At 40.6% G+C, this 5124-nt stretch overlaps 1 protein-coding gene across 7 annotated transcripts in view; it reads left to right on the top strand.

The window, feature by feature from the left end:
• Nucleotides 1–5124, top strand: part of Agfg1 (ArfGAP with FG repeats 1) — a 46799-nt gene that overhangs the window by 5123 nt on the left and 36552 nt on the right. The window lies entirely within an intron of this gene.

Below are 5124 nucleotides of genomic sequence, written 5' to 3'. Positions count from 1 at the left end.
CAGGGTTTCCCTGTAGGTTTGGAGCCTGTCCTGGAACTAGCTAGCTCTGTAGACCAGGCTGGCCTCAAACTCACAGAGATCCTTCTGACTCTGCTTCCCACGTGCTGGGATTAAAGGTGTGTACTGCTGCCGCCTGGCTTCTTCCCAGTTTTTTACTGTAGGAGGAAGGTAGGATTTGGCCTTCCTGTTCTCACCATTCTTGCCTATATAGCCGAACCTCTCCTCACATTTGTAATTGTCTAGTTTCTTCCTTTGGAATTGTTTTACTTTAGTGGATGGATAATTACTCAGCGTTTAGATACTATCTGTGGCTAAGCTACAAAGCTTCTTTCAATGTGATAAGACACTTTAGTTTGCTTCTGAATGGGTGAGTGTTCCTGTCTGGAGGCCATAGGACATTGGGATGCTTGCTCTCCCCTCATTTCTCTGAACCCAGACACCCACTTACCACCTCCATCCCTCAGCCCTGGGGCTCCAGGCCTGTGTTAGCACCCCAGCTTCTGAAGTGACTGAGAGGGGGGGGGGATTAAAGTGGGTGCTGTGCTGGCAAATGTTCTTACTGAGTCATCGTTCCCCAGCCCATATCAACTACAGTACCATTTTTTGATAAATATTTCTGGGTAATGTTTGTAATCTGCTTTGGCAGTGCTGCTTTGTAGGCCTCTGTACAGCTACTGTCTAGGCTTCTTGTAGTTTCATTCTGTGTGTTCTCTGTAGCTCTGGACTCTTTTCTGGGCCCCTGATTAAGGATGAATGGGGAATTACTGTTACAAACGAGGTGGCTGAAAATCTCTTCTGTTCTTTGGCGTCAGGGTCTTAGGTGGTTACCCCCCGCCTTTTTTTTTTTTTAGTTTGAGACAGGGTTTCTTTGTGTAGCCTTGGTTGTCCTAGAACTCTCTCCGGCCTCAAACTCACAGAGATCTGCCTGCCTCTGCCTTCTGAGTGGTGGGGTTTAAAGGCTTGTGCCACCACCATCTGGCTTGGTGATAACCATTCTTATTACTGATTCTTTATGTCATGTTTTCTTCCCTTTTCAGAACAAACATTTGTTTGTTTATTATGTATGTTGGTTTTTCGAGACAGAATTTCTTTGGATGTTCTGCAACTTGCATTGTTGACTAGGCTGGACTTGAACTCACAAAGTTCCACCTTCCTCTGCCTTCTGAGTGCTGGGATTAAAGGTGTGCAACACTGATGTAGGTCTTTTGTTCATTTGTGGTAGGCCTTTTCTTCTTTTCAAAAGCAAAAATAATGAGATGGCGAGGTGGCTCAGTGGGTAGAGAGAGGCACTTGTTAGAAGGACTGACAACCTCCCTGAAGCCCACATGGTAAGGGAAAACTGAGAGGTAGTTGTCTTCTGCTGCCACGTGAGAAATACATATATAAAAATCTGAGACTACTGGTCAGTGTTCATTCACTGTTACTTACAGTAAAGTTAACTACACTGTTAAATCATTCTAACATAAAGTTACTCTTCTGAATACTAACCCAGATACTGAAAAGATGAAGCCTACATAAGAATGAGTTGGTGAAGAAAAAAAGCAAGCAGTTCAGTGATTTGTTTGTTTTTCAGATCAATTACTCATGTTACATTTATGTCAGTGTGTCAGCAGGCTCTGCTGCTAACCTTCCAACCATGTGCTTGAATTTCCATAAGCACTTTTAGTTACTGAATCATAGCCTTTTAAAACACAAATTTCAGCTTTGTATAAAGAAATGTTTTACCTACAATTCCATTTAAATCTCAGCCAAATACAGCAGCCTAAATGAGGATATATCTACCTTTTTTGTCTGATGGCAAGTTGGTAGTGATAACATTTTGCAAATAAATTATTGCATTTATGTGATGATAGAAAAATGAATTCTGGTGTGGCTGCTTTTAAACTATCTCGCCCAAGTTATAAGAATCATTTATTTAATATCAAATGTTAGGGCTTTAGAAAAAATTAAGCTTAACATAAATGAATTTGATACAGAGGAAATGGGGGTCTCTTTATGGCATTCTTAATCTCATAAAAGGATTTAAAAATGGGCTCACGTGGAAGCTTAAAGAAAATTTGATTAGAGTTTAAAAGAAAAACTCCAGGGCAGGCAAGCTGTGCAGGAGGAGAGAATCATGCCCTTTAACTGGCATGAAGGCCAGACATGTGGTAGAAAAGCAGTCACACGGTGGGGAGGAGGACTCAGGAGTGAGGAAGCCCAGAGTACTGGGCAAACTTGGTGTTAGGGGAAGCTTGCTTATGAAAGAGAAAGAAGTAGGGAGAAGTCACACTTTCTCAATGATTCAGAAAAGTGGGCGGACTCAGGAAGCCACATGGCTAGTGGCTATAGCCTAGTAAGGTGCTGCAGGAGGGATGGGATTCTAGGGAAGAAAGTACAGTCCCCAATGAAAGGACTATTTATTCCACCTATCTCTTTAGCCTTCTAGGGATGGTTCAGTGGTCTGGGTGATTGACCTGGCTCAACTGGAATTTTAGGTCTCCACATAGGCAAGATATTTTATTCCCTGGGCCAGAGGAATTTCCCTTAATGGGCCTTTCTTTATGACAGTTTCTTAGGTCTCTCAGAATGATGGATTCTCATGGATGTGGACTCTGAACCATGGTCTTTGTTTTGGTGAAGTACCATTTATTAAAAGATTATTTTAAATTTTAATTGGGTGAGTGTGGGGTATGTGTGTGTGTACACATGGGAGTGGGGGGTCCTGTTGGAGGATGGAGATATCAGATCCCCTTGGAGGTGGAGAGTTGTAGCTGCTTGACATGGGTGCTAGGAATTGAACTTGGTCCTCAACAAGAACAGTATGTTCTCTTAACACTTGAGACTTAACTGCTGAGCCATGCCTTCGGTCCCGTTTATTTGTGTAGTTTTTTTTTTAGACATAGTCTCATTATATAACCCCAGCTGTTTTGGAACTTGCTGTGTAGACCACGTTGATCTCTAGCTCACAGAGATTCATCTGTCTTTCTCTTTCCAGTACTGGGGTTAAAGGCATGTTCCACTATAGGCTGATGAATATTTTTAAAATATTTTCTTATATAAGTATTTTATATATCTAGACAAACAAAAACTACCAGAATGGTCCTTTTGCAGAACAGTTAAAAATAAGTTTTAATTGAGTAGTGACTGGGAGATTTCCTCAACATCTAGTAAATGCTGTTCTGCAGTATGGGGGAATACATCATTTTATCAGATAATTTGATTTTGCTAACAGAGGCATCTCTGGAAATCTTTATTTAGTTTACTCTTAACTGATGTTTTTGATGCAAAACAAAAACCGAGAAAAAATTTGAAACAGCTGTCAGTACTTACAGGCCCAACATCCCACACTTGATAGGTAACCCAGATTAGACACACATACATACACACACACACACACACATATATACACACACACAGACACATTCACATCAGAAAACAATGGCAGCAGTTATTGAGTATTCTTCTGAACAAGAGTGCCCAGTTAGTCTTGTTAGAATTTGTATTTATTTCTGCCTCTTCTGCCAGTACCTGCCATCCATCGGAATATTTTATGGCCGGAGGTTCTTGGTTTGTCAACAGCTTTGCTATTGAATGAAGAAAAGGACATAAATAAGGAAGAACATGGCTCCTAGGTATGGTGGAGGAGATGGTTTACTGTAGATGTGAGGGAGAGCACAACCAGAGGCAGAGACATCTGGGAGCTTCCATAGTCTTCATTTTGTATTGTCCAGGCTGATCTTGAACACCTGCCCTCAGTAACTATAGGCCCTGCTTTGGCGTGTTTGCTATTAAAGAACAGTATTGTTTGGAGGGTCTCTGCAGTGTTTTTCATTCCTTGTTTCTTGTGGGCTAATCTTTTGACTCTGCTGTCCTTGCAGTGGGGCATTGCAGATCTTTGCGGATCTTATGCTGTTAGTTTGTTCATCACTGGTCCCACTGTGCATCGATCGCTTCATTACTTGAATATTGGTTTCTAGATGATTGCCCTGAGTATTGTAAGAATCTTGGGATTGTGGATTTCTAAGAAAAAGCAAACAAACAAACTATTGTGTCTAACATTTATTTACAGAGAAAGGGAAGGGGGAGGGGGAGAGGGAAGCTGAGTTTGCACTCTGGGTGAATGAACATAGGTGTCCAAGAGCCAACAGTTTGTAGAATCTTAACTTACTAAAAGCATCTTCTGTTTTAGATTTTAAATGTGTAATTTTCATATTATGAAATATGAGATTTTTTTAGTAAATAACTAGGCTTAGGATATACCTAATGTCAAATTAACTTTATTACTTTCTGACAGTAGTATTAACAACCACATACATTTCCATAGCTTATTAAAGTATTTTAAGCAGCTTCTCTCTCAACAGGGGAACAACAATTAATAAATCAACGAAATGAGCTTTCTTACTCATCTAGCACAGATTGGTATTTGAACTGAACAAATGACTATTTGCAAGATTGAGGCATAGTTAGGAGCATACTGGCAGACATACACAGTGAGTCACGCCATCTGGTTACAGTCATACCTGGGTGGTGGTCATTAAAACAACTCCTGGGGATCTGTATATGACTTAATTATACTGCAGAAACATATTGGGTTGTACTGGCAGGTTACTTTGGAACTTAAGGCCAATTAGCTGGCATACATGCTTTCAAAACATCAATGTTGCACTTACGAAATGAGTCTAAAAATGTTGGCTCAAATTTGGAGACTTAAAAATGTGTGTTTTTAGAGTTCAGGGTGGGCATTGCTATTAATACTGGCTCTGAAAAAATGATGTTTTTTTACCCAATACTTTCATAAAATAGTATGGGTCATATCACAATGAGCTGTTTAGTACTGACTGTATTCATCTGATGACTAGCAGAAGTGGCATCAGCAGCCAGGAGTACATGTTAAGAATGTGTCAGTTTTGATCCATCCTCCCTCCCTCCCTCCCTCCCTCCCTCCCTCCCTCCCTCCCTCCATCCCTCCCTCCCTTTCTCAGTCTCTGTCTCTGTCTCAGTCTCATTTTCTTCTGTCTTATCTACAATCAGTTACTGAGTTCTATCAAATAATTCTTTAAGGTGAGATTAAAGGATTTGCTTAGTCTAACCACAAATTACTTCTGTTTCCCTTTTTCTCTGTTCTCTTATATATGTAAAATA

Source organism: Alexandromys fortis, unplaced genomic scaffold (assembly GCF_014885135.2).
Source record: "Alexandromys fortis isolate MF-2015 unplaced genomic scaffold, M_Fortis_MF-2015_v1.1 scaffold_98, whole genome shotgun sequence".
NCBI classification, from domain to species: domain Eukaryota; kingdom Metazoa; phylum Chordata; class Mammalia; order Rodentia; family Cricetidae; genus Alexandromys; species Alexandromys fortis.
The sequence above is the reverse complement of the archived record's forward strand: the minus strand, read 5'-3'. Positions and strand labels throughout refer to the sequence as shown.